This window comes from Grampus griseus, assembly GCF_964374135.1.
Source record: "Grampus griseus genome assembly, chromosome: 16".
Classification (NCBI taxonomy): Eukaryota; Metazoa; Chordata; class Mammalia; order Artiodactyla; family Delphinidae; genus Grampus; species Grampus griseus.
The window spans coordinates 47296584-47313239 of record NC_139010.1 but is presented as its reverse complement, the minus strand read 5'-3'; the positions used below and the strand labels follow the sequence as shown (position 1 = coordinate 47313239).

At 38.4% G+C, this 16656-nt stretch overlaps 1 protein-coding gene across 4 annotated transcripts in view; it reads left to right on the top strand.

Moving 5' to 3' along the window:
- PRKG1 (protein kinase cGMP-dependent 1) overlaps window positions 1-16656 on the top strand; it is a gene marked incomplete at its 5' end in the record, with an annotated part of 1185104 nt that overhangs the window by 339492 nt on the left and 828956 nt on the right. The window lies entirely within an intron of this gene.

Below are 16656 nucleotides of genomic sequence, written 5' to 3'. Positions count from 1 at the left end.
TAAAATGGGGATTTGAAGAGAAATTTCATGATGTTAGTATTCGATTGTCTTCCTATGACAAGGAAGTATTATTACCACTGGGAAAAATACTCAATATGAGCAAGTTACTATAAAATGCTAAATTATCAAGCCAGGATAATTTCATGCTCCCTTTGCCCCCAGTGAATTAGTGCAAATTGCATCTCATGCTTATTGGTCTACAAAAATCCATGCACCATAAGAACACAGGGATTTCTGCAATTTGTTTGTAAATGTATATACAGACACAAGTAACAAGACTATTTTTTTAATTTTAATAGTTTGTTATAGACTAATAGGTGCACTCATTAGCCTACCTCTACACGGGTTCCTTTTGGTGACGTCAAAAACCATACTAATTAGCAGTTATTGGAGGAATATAACCAGAGAGCAAAGACATGGGTGCTGGATCTGAGAAAGAGAACTTTAAAATATGTGAAATCTTAGAATATAAAGTTTTCAAATAAAAGGGCACCAAATTATCTTATTTTGTAAAGTGTTTCTTACATTGCGGCAGACTTCTTGCTGACTTGAATAATAATCCATTGCTTTCAAGTCTTTTTATATCTTCTTCCACTGCATGGACCCCATGTTTTGAAATATTATTGCCTATAAACTATATTTCCTAAGTAATGATGAATTTATTGCCCATTTTTAATTAATCTATTGTAGGTAACTGTTAAAGAGGACTTCTGAGCAGCATGGATTGAAGTTACTATGTTCAGATGATATAATTCCAGCCTAAAGCAAAGCCGTAGGATATATAGTCAGCAGTGGGATATTTAATTGGGAGTAGATACGTAGCTTCTGATAGGCTTTATGAAGCATCAAGCAGACCATATTCACCTTTGCGGTTGCCCATGAACTCTAGGAAGGCAGATTGAAAATCCAAGAGTTCATTTCATTTAGAAAAAGCAAACAGTAGGAAACAGGTAAGGAAGAGAAACAGCCTTACCCTTGATAAGACCTTTAGTGACTGTACAATCCTGAATTTTTATTTGTTCATTTTTTGTTTGTTTGTTTCTTTTGATTTTTATACTGCAGGTTCCTATTAGTCATCAATTTTATACACATCAGTGTATACATGTCAATCCCAATCGCCCAATTCAGCACACCACCATCCCCACCCCACCACGGTTTTCCCCCCTTGGTGTCCATACGTTTGTTCTCTACATCTGTTTCTCTCAACTTCTGCCCTGCAAACCGGCTCATCTGTACCAGTTTTCTAGGTTCCACACACATGCGTTAATATACGATATTTGTTTTTCTCTTTCTGACTTACTTCACTCTGTATGACAGTCTCTAGATCCATCCACGTCTCAACAAATGACTCAATTTCGTTCCTTTTTATGGCTGAGTAATATTCCATTGTATATATGTACCACAACTTCTTTATCCATTCGTCTGTTGATGGGCATTTAGGTTGCTTCCATGACCTGGATATTGTAAACAGTGTTTCAATGAACATTGGGGTGCATGTGTCATTTTTAATTATGGTTTTCTCTGGGTATATGCCCAGTAGTGGGATTGCTGGATCATATGGTAATTCTATTTTTAGTTTTTTAAGGAACCTCCATACTGCTCTCCATAGTGGCTGTATCAGTTTACATTCCCACTAACAGTGCAAGAGGGTTCCCTTTTCTCCAAACCCTCTACAGCATTTATTGTTTGTAGATTCTCTGATGATGCCCATTCTAACTGGTGTGAGGTGATACCTCATTGTAGTTTTCATTTGCATTTCTCTAAAAATTAGTGATGTTCAGCAGTTTTTCATGTGCTTCTTGGCCATCTGTATGTCTGCTTTGGAGAAATGTCTATTTAGGTCTTCTGCCCATTTTTGGATTGGGTTGTTTGTTTCTTTAATATTGAGTTGCATGAGCTGTTTATATATTTTGGAGATTAATCCTTTGTCTATTGAATCGTTTGCAAATATTTTCTCCCATTCTGACGGTTGTCTTTTCGTCCTGTTTGCTTTCCTTTGTTGTGCAAAAGCTTTGAAGTTTCACTAGGTCCCATTTGTTTATTTTTGTTCTTATTTCCATTTCTCTAGGAGGTGGGTCAAAAAGGATCTTGCTGTGATTTATGTCAAAGAGTATTCTTCCTATGTTTTCCTCTAAGAGTTTTATAGTGTCCGGTCTTACATTTAGGTCTCTAATCCATTTTGAGTTTATTTTTCTGTATGGTGTTAGGGAGTGTTCTAATTTCATTATTTTACATGAATCTGTCCAGTTTTCCCAGCAACACTTATTGAAGAGACTGTCTTTTCTCCATTGTATATCCTTGCCTCCTTTGTCATAGATTAGTTGACCATAGGTGTGAGGGTTTATCTCTGGGCTTTCTATCTTGTTCCATTGATCTATGTTTCTGTTTTGTGCCAGTACCATATTGTCTTGATTACTGTAGCTTTGTAGTATAGTCTGAAGTCAGGGAGTCTGACTCCCCCAGCTCTGCTTTTTTCCCTCAAGACTGCTTTGGCTATTCAGGGTCTTTTGTGTCTCCATACAAATTTTAACATAATCTGTTCTAGTTCCGTAAAAAATGCCATTGGTAATTTGATAGGGATTGCACTGAATCTGTAGATTGCTTTGGGTAGTATAGTCATTTTCACAATATTGATTCTTCCAATCCAAGAACATGGTATATCTCTCCATCTTTTGCTATCATCTTTAATTTCTTTCTCCAGTGTCTTATAGTTTTCTGCATGCAGGTCTTTTGTCTCCCTTGGTAGGTTTATTCCTAGGTATTTTATTCTTTTTGTTGCAGTGGTAAATGGGAGTGTTTGCTTATTTTCTCTTCCAGATTTTTCATCATTAGCGGATAGGAATGCAAGAGATTTCTGTGCATTAATTTTGTATCCTGCAACTTTACCAAATTCATTGATTAGCTCTGGTAGTTTTCTGGTGGCATTTTTAGGATTCTCTATGTATAGTATCATGTCATCTGCAAACAGTGACAGTTTTACTTCTTCTTTTCCAATTTGTATTCCTTTTATTTCTTTTTCTTCTCTGATTGCCATGGCTAGGACTTCCAAGACTATGTTGAATAATAGGGGTGAGAGTGGACATACTTGTCTCATTCCTGATCTCAGATGAAATGCTTTCAGTTTTTCACCATTGAGAATGATGTTTGCTGTGGGTTTGTCGTATATGGCCTTTATTATGTTGAGGTAGTTTCCCTCTATGCCCATGTTCTGGATAGTTTTATCATAAATGGGTGTTGAATTTTGTCAAAAGCTCTTTCTGCATCTATTGAGATGATCATATGATTTTTCTCCTTCAATTTGTTAATATGGTGTATCACATTGATTGATTTGCGTATATTGAAGAATCCTTGCATCCCTGGGATAAATCCAACTTAATCATGGTGTATAATGCTTTTAATGTGTTGTTGGATTCTGTTTGCTAGTATTTTGTTGAGGATTTTTGCACCTATATTCATCAGTGATGTTGGTCTCTAATTTTCTTTTTTTGTAGTATCTTTGTCTGGTTTTGGTATCAGGCTGATGGTGGCCTCATAGAATGAGTTTGGGAATGTTTCTTCCTCTGCAGTTTTTTGGAAGAGTTTGAGAAGGATGGGTGTTAGCTATTCTCTAAATGTTTGATAGAATTCACCTGTGAAGCCATCTGGTCCCGGACATTTGTTTCTTGGAAGATTTTTAATCACAGTTTCAATTTCATTACTTGTGATTGGTCTGTTCATATTTTTGTTTCTTCCTGGTTCAGTCTTGGTAGGTTATACCTTTCGAAGAATTTGTCCATTTCTTCCAAGTTGTCCATTTTATTGGCATAGAGTTGCTTGTAGTAGTCTCTTAGGATGCTTTGTATTTCTGCGGTGTTCATTGTAACTTCTTCTTTTTCATTTCTAATTTTATTGATTTGAGTCCTCTCCCTCTTTTTCTTCATGAGTCTGGCTAATGGTTTATCAATTTTGTTTATCTTCTCAAAGAACCAGCTTTACTTTTATTGATCTTTGCTATTGTTTTCTTTGTTTCTATTTCACTTATTTCTGCTCTGATCTTTATGGTTTCTTTTGTTCTGGTAACTTTGGGTTTTGTTTGTTCTTTCTCTAGTTCCTTAGGTGTAAGGTTAGATTGTTTACTTGAGATTTTTCTTGTTTCTTGAGGTAGGCTTTTATAGCTATAAACTTCCCTCTTAGAACTGCTTTTGCTTCGTCCCATAGGTTTTGAATCGTCGTGTTTTCATTGTTATTTGTCTCTAGGTATTTTTTGATTTCCTGTTTGATTTCTTCACTGATCTATTGGTTATTTAGTAATGTATTGTTTAGCCTCCATGTGTTTGTGTTTTTTACGTTTTTTTTCCCTGTAAGTCATTTCTAATCTCATAGCGTTGTGGTCAGAAGCGATGCTTGATATGATTTCAATTTTCTTAAATTTACTGAGGCTTGATTTGTGACCCAAGATGTGATCTGCCCGGGAGAATGTTCTGTGCGCACTTGAGAAGAAAGTGTAATCTGCTGTTTTTGGATGGAATGTCCTATAAATATCAATTAAATCTATCTGGTTTGTTGTGTCATTTAAAGTTTCTGTTTCCTTATTTATTTTCATTTTGGATGATCTGTCCTTTGGTGTAAGTGAGGTGTTAAAGTCTCCCACTATTATCGTGTTACTGTTGATTTCCTCTTTTATAGCTGTTAGCAATTGCCTTATGTACTGAGGTGTTCCTATGTTGGATGCACATATATTTATAATTGTTATATCTTCTTCTTGGATTGATCCCTTGATCACTATGTAGTGTCCTTCCTTGTCTCTTGTAACATTCTTTATTTTAAAGTGTATTTTATCTGATATGAGTATTGCTACTCCCACTTTCTTTTGATTCCCATTTTCATGGAATATCTTTTTCCATCCCCTCACTTGCAGTCTGTATGTGTCCCTAGGTCTGAAGTGGGTCTCTTACAGACACCATATATATGGGTCTTGTTTTTGTATCCATTCAGCAAGCCTGTGTCTTTTGGTTGGAGCATTTAATCCGTTCATGTTTAAGGTAATTATCGATATGTATGTTCCTATGACCCTTTTCTTAATTGGTTTGGGTTTGTTTTTGGAGTTACTTTTCTTCCCTTCTGTTTCCCACTTACAGAAGTTCCTTTAGCATTTGTTGTAGAGCTGGTTTGGTTGTGCTGAATTCTCTTAGCTTTTGCTTGTCTGTAAAGCTTTTGATTTCTCTGTCAAAGCTGAATGAGATCCCTGGCGGGTAGAGTAATCTTGGTTGTAGGTTCTCCCCTTTCATCACTTTAAGTATATCATGCCACTTTCTTCTGGCTTGTAGAGTTTCTGCTGAGAAATCAGCTCTTAACCTTATGGGAGTTCCCTTGTATGTTATTTGTCATTTTTCCCTTGCTGCTTTCAATAATTTTTCTTTGTCTTTAATTTTTGCCGATTTGATTATTATGTGTCTCGGTGTGTTTCTCCTTGGGTGTATCCTATATGGGACTTGCTGCGCTTCCTGGACTTGGGTGGCTATTTCCTTTCCCATGTTAGGGAAGTTTTCGACTCTAATCGTTCAGATATTTTCTCTGGTCCTTTCTCTCTCTCTTCTCCTTCTGGGACCCCTATAATGTGAATGTTGTTGCATTTAATATTGTCCCAGAGGTCTCTTAGGCTGTCTTCATTTCTTTTCATTCTTTTTTCTTTAGTCTGTTACATAGTAGTGAATTCCACCATTTTGTCTTCCAGGTCACTTATCCATTCTTCTGCCTCAGTTATTCTGTTATTGATTCCTTCTAGTGTAGTTTTCATTTCGGGTATTGTATTGTTCATCTCTATTTGTTTGTTCTTTAATTCTTCTATGTCTTTTTAAAACATTTCTTGCATCTTCTCAATCTTTGCCTCCAGTCTTTTTCTGAGGTCCTGGATCATCTTCACTATCATTATTCTGAATTATTTTTCTGGAAGTTTTCCTATCTCCACTTCACTTAGTTGTTTTTCTGGGGTTTTATCTTGTTCCTTCATCTGGTACATAGCCCTCTGCCTTTTCATCTTGTCTGTCTTCTGTGAATGTGGTTTTTGTTCCACAGGCTGCAGGATTGTAGTTCTTCTTGCTTCTTTATTTGTTCACTTTTCATTCATTTATTATGCATATACTTTGTGCCAGACATTCTACTCTTTATCATACATAGAAAGATAAAAGATAGTTCCTCATTTTAAGAAGTTAAGCCAACAAGAACAACAAGCAAGTATACAATCTCAGTACCGTGTGGCAAAGGCCGTGTTACATGACAAGTTGGAAGCTTGGTGGACTGTCAACTATGAGTTCCAGATCTGCCCTTGATTTCAGCAGGAAAGTTATTTATGTTTCCTCTAGAGATTATCATGGGTACAGATTACATTAGTGTATTAAATAACAATTTCAAGGCTTTTAATTCTCTGCGCTATTTAATTTCCCTTGTTCTATGGAAGTCCAGTTGGTGTTACAAACTGCTACTTGATCATTTCATCATTGTTAGCTTGCTCTGAGTGTTATGTTCTCAGTAGATATCACTTTAATACGTGTTTTGTGTTTGGTCTAAATTATATCTGACAACAGGAGGTTGAATTCCAAGACACTAGTTGGTGGTCATTGTGGAATTTTATTCTCTGGTAATTTATTTCAAATTTTAGGCCAGCATGAAATTGGGTTTAGAAAAAAGGGACAGGACATAGCCTTTAAAATAATAAGATCTCTCTATGTTGTTCAGTTTTAAAATGGTCTTGTGGTTTTGTTTTATTTGAAGATAAATGTGTCTTTTAGAAACAAGATATATGTTATATATTTACTTATTTTTAATGCTTCTCACATTCTAATGAGATTTATGGAAATTACTGTTGTTCCCACTTCTTAATAAAGAAATTGAGATCATTTCCAAACTGCTAACAAATATTTAAGTGAAATTTTGAGAGTATGCAGCAATCTAGATGAAATCAAACAACTGTTTTTTTTGTTTTGTTTTGTTTTTTGTGATACGCGGACCTCTCACTGTTGTGGCCTCTCCCGCTGCAGAGCACAGGCTCCAGACACGCAGGCTTGGCAGCCATGGCTCACAGGCCCAGCCGCTCCGCGGGATGTGGGATCTTCCCGGACCGGGGCACGAACCTGTGTCCCGTGCATCGGCAGGCGGACTCTTAACCACTGCGCCACCAGGGAAACCCCAAACAACCGTTTTTAATATGACTTTTTATAGCATACTTAGTAGTTTAAGGGCCACATATGCATATTTGGGGTACCCAGAGTCAAAGGCAGAATTATTTAAGAGATGTTGTACCTAATGTCATTGCTTATTATAAAGAAATGATACAAAAATGCAAATTGCTTTTCTAGTTATCAAAATGATATTTTCTACATGAGCATAACTTCATTAAATTTGACGTCTGTAAAGCATATTTGATTTTAGATGATACTTTCCAATTATAATGAAATGGCCATTTGGGGCATTGGACGTAGAATACTACCTCACTGTATGTAAGCTCCCTGCTCTATATGTGTGAGGCTTTCTTAAATTAAATACAGACTTTGTAAGTTATATGTAATCTCTTTCCAGAGAAGCAATGGAATCCTTTTGATTGAAAGTGATGGACAGACTTCCTCACTCAAACCTTCTTGTTCAGTAACAAAATTTATTTTCCAGACATAGCGTAGGCTTCAAGCCTTGGTACAAGCAGCAACTGAGTGATGTTGCCAAGGACCCAAGTTCTTTCCATCTTCATCACTCTGCCTCTCTCAGCATTGGCAGTTTCTTAAATCTGATTATTCTCACAGTCACAAGATGAGTGCCAATGACCACTGAGGCCACATGCTTCCCTGTTTGGGAAAGAGTAGAAAGAGCAGCTTCTCCCCACCACCATGACAGTTTAGAATATGTGCCCTCTCCTGAATCAATAAATGTCATTAGAGGAGTGTCAACACACTTATTATCTTAGACTAATGAGTATATACTCTTGGAACTGGGGTTGGACATCTTACACTGGATCATGTTGAAGATTGATTATATGAGTCAAATTAGGGTTCTTTTAACAATGGAGAAAGCTAGGGGAGGCCAGGCATTAGGGAGCAGTAGACAATCTACAGAGTGTTCCCTGACAATGAATAGATACTTTTATAAAACTTGGCCTTATGAATGAATTGCTTGGCAGGAAGACAGTAGTTGTTGGATGGCCACCCAGATAATACCCCCTCGGAGAAAAGCTGATAATGCCAATGAAAATGTGACAGTTTGCCATTGATTTTCAAAGGAACTTTCTTACTCCTTTTATGGACTTCTAGTTGGACTTGTCTTGGAGTCTAAAATGGAAACATTTGGTAAGATTAACAAAACAATTTATGATTATTCTCAAATGGGATAGGCCTTCTCTCCAGGGATTCTCAGTGGTGTACCAGGCAATACAAAGATCCACTGGCCACATTTGGCCCATCTTACTAGTATATCAAAGTCAAGACAGTTTGGGGAGAAAACAAGTAATATAAGAGAAAGCCGTTCTAAATCTTCACCTAAAATTTAACAAACATGTTACATTAGAATGAAAAACTTATTAAAAGAAATTTTGGGGCTTCCCTGGTGGCGCAGTGGTTGAGAGTCCGCCTGCCAATGCAGGGGACACGGGTTCGTGCCCCGGTCCGGGAAGATCCCACATACCGCGGAGCAGCTGCGCCTGTGAGCCATGGCCGCTGAGCCTGCGCGTCCGGAGCCCGCAACGGGAGAGGCCACAACAGTGAGAGGCCCGCGTACCGGAAAAAAAAAAAAAGAAATTTTGTACCAAACTCTACTTCTGGCCACACACCAAGTTCACTCTGGACCACTCCACCCATACACACTCTACTGCCCCTAAACCTTCATGTGCAGTAATTCTTCTCTCTGGCAAGAGTACTTCTGTGGAGAAACGTCTTAATATGTGCAACAAATTAAACATATAACATTCTAATATAAAAGTTAACTTTTCAAAGGTTTACGTATTTTTTCCTAATCAAGGCAACCTGTTACTAATCAGTACCTCCAGATAAGTGCCTTGGAATTTTACTCTTAACTTCTTCATTGAGAATGAATCCTCCCTAAAAACATAAAAAAATAAGCCTGCTAGAAAGCCCACACGAGGATGTTTATTCACTGGAGAAATAAAGCTCCCTTTTTTAATGTTTGAACAAGATAGTCTCTCTTACAAGGTGAGAGACCTTGTAACCCGCTCTTAACCCACAAGTACTGACCTGTAGTGAGGCCCCAGGGAAGTCCAGCGAGAACCTGATTTGGGTCTCATTTCTTGTTCTGCTGTGAGTCTAGTGCACTCAGCACCCGTGGTGCTGCTTGTTCTGACAGATCCCATCAGTATGAAAAGCCAAGAGAAGTGTACTGCACCCATCTTTCAGTATGAGTCGTCTGTCACAACATTTGAATTTCCTTGATTCGTGTAGGGGTTTCTAAGCTCTTGATTCTTTTTTTTTTTTTCCCCCTGTATGGTATGCTTTGAGGCTAGTGAAAATGTACTCACTGGAAACAGGTGAAATTCAGAGGTGGGAGCTCACTTGAGGACATTATACTTGACCTCATGGTGAGATGATGTTAATTCATCTCTTACCATAAGGCAGGTCTGGTGCCCAGTGCTTCGCAGGGATGATCTCAGTCTCCCAGCAAGGCTGAGGTGAGCACTGTATTCTCTCCCCTGTATTGATGAGGAATCTTAGAAGAGTAAACTAACCTGTCTGAAGTTGCACATCTTTCACCTGCTGCTGATGGCTTCTCCTGCTAAACCCAGTAGAGTGCGTGTTTGTGCATTTTTGTGGGAGACTACAGATCTGTGTTTCTTATGTGCCATGACATAGGATCAAGATAGATGCTCACTGACCTATTGTCAAGGTGAGAGTTTAGAACCATTCTGTTATTTCTGATCTAATTGTCAAAGCACAGTTTATTTGCCAAGATGCAAATTCTATTTTCTAAAATCCTAGGTAAGAAATTTTGGGCTTCTCTGGTGGTGCAGTGGTTGAGAGTCCGCCTGCTGATGCAGGGGACACGGGTTCGTACCCCGGTCCTGGAAGATCCCACATGCCGCGGAGCGGCTGGACCCGTGAGCCATGGCCGCTGAGCCTGCGCATTCGGAGCCTGTGCTCCACAACGGGAGAGGCCACAGCAGTGAGAGGCCCGTGTACCGCAAAAAAAAAGAAAAAAGAAAAATTTTGTACTTTATACAGAGAAAATATGAAATTGTCTATTTTGAGTTGATATTTGTTATGTGTGTATGTGAATGTTTTTAAGCTGGGTACACACTCCTTCTAGATACACCATTCTCAGGGGCTTACCAGGAAATATAAGGACCCACTGAATTGGATAGATAATATCAGAGATTTATAATGCACAGCTCCTTCCCTAAATGAGCTTCCTTTCCATTGAAAAGGGAAGATGCCGACAGATAATTATAAATTTAAGGAACATAAATACCATGGAGCTAAGGAGAGGAAGAAATTAAACCTTAGGGTCATGTAATAAAAACCGTAAATCATTTTGGAGCACTTCTGTGCCAGCCACTGTGCTGCATTCATTATTTGATTTAATCCTGAGAGGTGTTCTTGTCATCAATATTGTAAGGGTGCAGAAGCAGAAGGTCAGGACAATGGAATGACTGCCCAAGGTTCCACAGTGGAGCTGGAGCAGTGATGTGAGCCCAGCCTGTCAGACTCACATGGCCTCTGCCAGTTCTCCATCTCTTCTCCCCAAGATAGATTGACTTAATTACAAGGCCATTAAAAAGGTGCCAGTGTTCCAGTTCATGAACATAGATGATGAGGGCAAACTGAATGCAGGAGGTATCAAGCAAATATCATGGTTGGGTGTGTGGTTCTACCTGTAATCACATGGATGAGATGATGTTAAATACCTCCTGTCCTATTCCATATTCTTATCAATGAACTGAGATTCAAAAATAGCATTTACGAAGTACTTGATTAGAACCGAACAATACAGTAGAGCAAGTGTCAAAAATCACTAGAGGCTCTAAGTTGAAGGAGTCTACTTAACAAACATACCGAACAGCCATGATTTCCAATCATGGATGTCCCACTTTATCCCCAGGTTATGTAATGTTTATCTCTCACACGTTGCTTTCAGATAGTTACTGATCGGTGTATGAATCTGATGAAAGCTCTTTTTAGATCTAATATAAAACTTAAAGGAGTTAAACTTACATTTCATAACAGAAGGGATGACTTACGTGTTTCAAACATGAACTGAAAATCTTTGGGTGGAGCCATGCATATGATTTATCTCTCCTGACCAGAGCTATCAGAAAGCAGAGGAAGGGTCTTTCCACCTGGGCTGTGCAGGCTCAGACGCTGAAAGTTGAAGGGACCCTCCTTCTGAGCATGGCTGTCAATGGGCGCAGGAGTCACAGTATAGTCTTCAGAGTTAGACACAGGAATCTGAGGTCTGACTCTTCCACTTATTAGCCGTATGATTTCTAACAGATTTTTGACATTACTACACCTTAGTTTTTTCATCTGTAAATGGTGGTTACCCTATGGGATTGTTTAATCATGAAATCAAATAACACGTGTTAAAGTGCATTGCATGGTGCCTAGCACGTAGTAAGTCCTCAATAAAGGATAGCTTTCATGATTATTAGTATTATTCCCATTTATAGATTGCAGGCATGCAGTAGAAAATTCTAGAATCTCTCAATCTTTTAGGTTTGTCATTCTTTAAAGATACCCTGGAAATGTAAAGTGATTCACTAGTGTTTTTTAATTCCTTTGAACATTCTGAAAGGATTTTTGAGGCTTTGCAGAAAGGAGCGTCGCATGTATAGCAACTTGTGTACAATTATTCCGTAGTTTCTTAATCGAAGTATCCTTTGTAGTCTGCTGTCCTTTCTCCACCACACTGTGCTTCTTTTCGTGGATACCAGAATTAAATCAATGCTGAAACATTAATCAGAGAAGAGCTTTTGTTGTTGTTTTTTCCCCTTCTTGAAAAGAAAACTAATAGGTTCAGTGAAGATATAACCAGCCTAATAACATAGCCTGTTGGACAGGCCTTCTCTACCTCAGATTTTTCTTTTCCTTTCTGGAAAGATTGTCTTGGAGAAGGTGGAAAAATAAAACTGGGCCCTGGATTTTTTTTAAGGTCATCCAATTAGTTATAAGAGAAAGAAAAAATTGCCTTGGGTTTTATTAACAGGAGAGGATAGCCGTGATGGGTGTTGTCTTTGCAAATATCCCCCACAATAGTAGTAGATGAGAGCATGGATGCCATCGTCACATTGATGTTGTGAATGGGATTTTCTTGACACCTGTGTTTTCACTGTGATAGAACTGCCGATCCTTTTTGCAGGGAAAAGGGTGGGAAAAACCCGAGCTACAGCTCTGCTAATGTTAGTGCTTCTTTATATAGACAGATCCTGCTCAACCTGCACAGTTTTTATTCCTATATTCATTGTGACAGTAACATTTTTCCTCCCATGATAGAATCTGGCTTAGTAGTCAGCAGCTGCACACTGCACACCTCCAGAGTTTTATTTTAAAGCTTTGCTACTGTGTTGGTGGCAAAGATCATCGTAAAGGAGAAGAAAGGATTCTAGTACGGAAGTGTAGATGAACCAGAATGGTTAGTGAAAATACTACTGAAACAATGAGAATTGTTCTTTTTTTTTTTTTAAGGGAGACCGTTAGTAATGTCACTGTTCAGGATCAAACAATTGTATATACTGTCCGTGCTCAGGGAGAAAAAAGCTAGGAAGTCCAAACTAGAAAATCGGCTTTACATTTTGCTCTCAAAGGCTGTTCATGTTATACTCATCTGTCCATGTGTAAACAGAATAAATCATCTGTTAGAGCCTATCAGCTGCAAACTCCTTGTGGTGCTCTGAACAGTCTATGCCAAACACGCTATGGTTTCAGTCTCAGTGCTTCCCTGCCTCCCACCCTCCAGTGCCTTCTCCAGCCTCCCCTTCCTCTCCTCCTCTGCCCCTTCTGCCTGGTGAACTATTATCTGTACTTTAAAACCCAATTCAAAGTACACTCACTATTTTGTAATAACCTACAAGGGAAAAGAATCTGAAAAAAATATATATATATATGTATATATATATATATAACTGAATCACTGTGCTGTACGCCTGAAACTAACATGACATTGTAAATCAACTCTATGTCAATAAGAAACAAACAAACAAAACCGAATTCAAGTGTTATTGGTAGTCTCTTCTGTTGACATTTTCCTCCTCACTTTTCCTCTCATCAACCCCCATACCTCATACATGTGTCTCTAATTCTGCTTTTCACTATAGGTTTTAGTTACTGGTCCTTCTCCCCTAGATAACCTTTCTTGACTCTTTCCAACCTTCATCTCTAGCCAGTTGGACCAGGGAAAACTACTCAGGACTCCCAGTGCACCAAGTAAGTATCTCCGGTGCTGCACTATTGCCTTGTAATTGGGGAGTTCTGTGGAAACACTCGTCTCCTCTATTAGGCTATAAATTCCTTAAAATCAGGAGCCCTTCTTCATATCCACTGTTGTGCCCACAGCAGCTAGCATATGGGCCACTCTCCATAAAGAGTTGTTAAAGGAAAAGACTATTTTAATAATTGTGGTGCCCCAAGAAGTAGTACAAGTGCGTGGAGATGGCAGGAACTAGACAAATATTTGCTGGATTGAATTAATCTGCTCTATTAGAATGGGGCTTATTAGCAAGCAGCAGTAGAATTGGACCTGTACATACATGGCAGATGGTGGAGGGAAGGGTGGAATGAGGTACAGAGCTTTGAGTCATGGCAGATAGGCAACCAAATTCTTAGGTTATAGCAATATTTTTTTCTGAAGATTGTTGAAGGGATCTAAAACCTTTGGGTTAAAGTAAATTCCATTACAAAGGTCCATGGCCAAGGAAGTGTTATTGATTGGTTTAACCCCACTCAACTTCCCAGTGAGAAGAAGCAGCTTCTGTTTAAGCTTTCTCATTTTCTGTTGGAAATATCCCTCTCTCCTCAGTGATAACCCAGACACATAAACATGGGACCACAACCAAAAGGACTGCACACTGTTCTCAGAAACCTTTTGGCCAAACCTCTCTAGCTGGCAGCTCAGTATCAATGACGCATTCATTTGAGGGGATTCACTGATTTTCAACTGTAAAATCCTTTATGGTTACTTAATGGATAAAAACCTCCTTTTCCACCTTTCAGAAACTTCCTATTGACAGGAATAAAACATGAAGGCTTCTAGTTTTGCTTTCTGCCACAAATAGATGTTAATGGTCATATCCCAAGGCCTTTAGGGTTCTTTTTCTCTTTCCTATTCTTTTACCACAATTTTAATGAGGAAAATATTTCTCTGTATAATTCCTCCTCTGACACACAGTAGCCCTAAGAGCATTTTTTCTGGGTCCAGCATCCTATCTGAAAGTAAGTTATTTGAATGACTACAAAATGAAATACTTTCAGATCTCTTGAAATGTACTTTAATGTTTGGAAAGAATATATAGCCCATGCTAATTGCAAGGCACTTTGGTAAATGCTATATGGTTTCCAGTAGTATTCAGTAAATTTATTTTATATATTAAAGATTCCTAGATTTTATTTTTTAAAGAGTTATACTGCGGTATTAGTCATCCGTTGCTTTGTAACAAATTACCCCCAAATTTAGTAGCTTAAACAGCAATAATAATTTATTATTTCTCATGGTTTCTTTGGATCAGGAATTTGTGAAGGGCTCAGCTGGGGGCAAGGGGCGTCATGAGATTGTACCAAGGAGTTGACTGGGGCAGCAGTTATCTGAAGGCTAGATTGAGGCTGGAGGATCCATTTCTGACATAGTTCACTCATGTGGTAATTGGTTCTATAGAGAGGGTCTCCTTTCCCTCCATGGAGGCCTCTTATTCAGAGAGCAATCCAAGAGATCAAGGTAATAGCTTTTATGCTTTCTATGACCTGCCGAATTCTACTGATTGAGGCAATTTCAAATTTCTACTTAGGTTAAGAGTGGTTGGGGGATAGGAGTAGACATAGACACATCTTTCAGGGGTCAAGGATTGACACTCTTTGAAGGAGTGTCAATGTCACATATCATGATGGACTGGGAGATACACACACACACACACACACACACACACACACACACAGCTCTCTTCGGAAAATACAGTCTGCCACAACTGGCACAGTAGAAATTGAAAACCATCACCCTGGAGACTTGAGTAATAAACAAGATATATGACCTCTGCTTTTAGAGAGCTTATGGTCTAAGGGAATGAGACAAGAAAAGGAGGGCATGCATAGTCATTTTACAAGCCGTAACAGGAAGGTTATGTGAACCCAGAGGAGGGGCAATGTCTTGAGGGCATGGATGGAAGCCCATCCTGGATGGAAGAGTTGAAATTTGTTTGGCCTTTGAAGCCTAAGTCAGCTATTTTGAAATAGTGTCATAGACTTCTTCATTATGGATGTGGGCTTCCAATCTGTTATCAGAATGCTCTAATACATGTAGTTTTTACATATATTATTTAGGTGCAGCTTTGAGAAACAAGTTTGCTTTTATTATAAAGCTCCAATCCTTGTTTTAGAAACAAATTATTATTCATTGGGGCATTTCAACGATTTTTCCTGTGTGTAAAGGTGTGACTTCAGTTTCAGAAGTTTAATTTAGATCTCTTGAAGTGTCTGTAAATTTACATGGATAGTGTCTAAAATTCCACTTGATGTTGAAAAGCAGCCAGGATCCTTTATTTATGGTCTTTGAAAGATTATGGTTGTACCTTTTAAAAATGACCAAAGGATTCATTTGGAATTAGTATGTATGCCATTATTCTAAGCCTATTTTTTCCTCCAAGTAAAATCCTTTTAAAGTGTAATTCTGTTCTAGTGAAAAAATATATATATACTCTAATTTCTTTTTTGTTTTTAACATCTTTATTGGAATATAATTGCTTTACAATGGTGTGTTAGTTTCCGCTGTATAACAAAGTGAATCAGCTATACATATACATATGTCCCCATATCTCCTCCCTCTTGTGTCTCCCTCCCACCCCTGTAGGTGGTCACAAAGCACGGAGCTGATCTCCCTGTGCTATGCAGCTGCTTCCCACTATCTGTTTTACATTTGGTAGTGTATATATGTCAATGCCACTTTCTCACTTCGTCCCAGCTTACCCTTCCCCCTCCCCGTGTCATCAAGTCCATTCTCTACATCTGCGTCTTTATTCCTGTCCTGCCCCTAAGTTCTTCAGAACCATTTTTTTTTTTTTTTAGATTCCATATATATGTGTAAGCATACGGTATTTGTTTTTCTCTTTCTGACTTACTTCACTCTAGGTATGAGTGAAGTCTGTCTAGTATGACAGACTCTAGGTCTGTCCACCTCTCTACAAATAACTCAATTTTATTTCTTTTTATGGCTGGGTAATGTTCCATTGTATATATTGCCACATTTTCTTTATCCATTCATCTGTTGATGGACACTTAGCTTGCTTCCATGTCCTGGCTATTGTAAATAGAGCTGCAATGAACATTGTGGTACATGACTCTTTTTGAATTATGGTTTTCTCAGGGTATATGCCCAGTAGTGAGATTGCTGGGTCATATGGTAGTTCTATTTTTAGTTTTTTAAGGAACCTCCATACTGTTGTTCTCCATAGTGGCTGTATCAATTTACATTTCTTCAAGTTTAGGT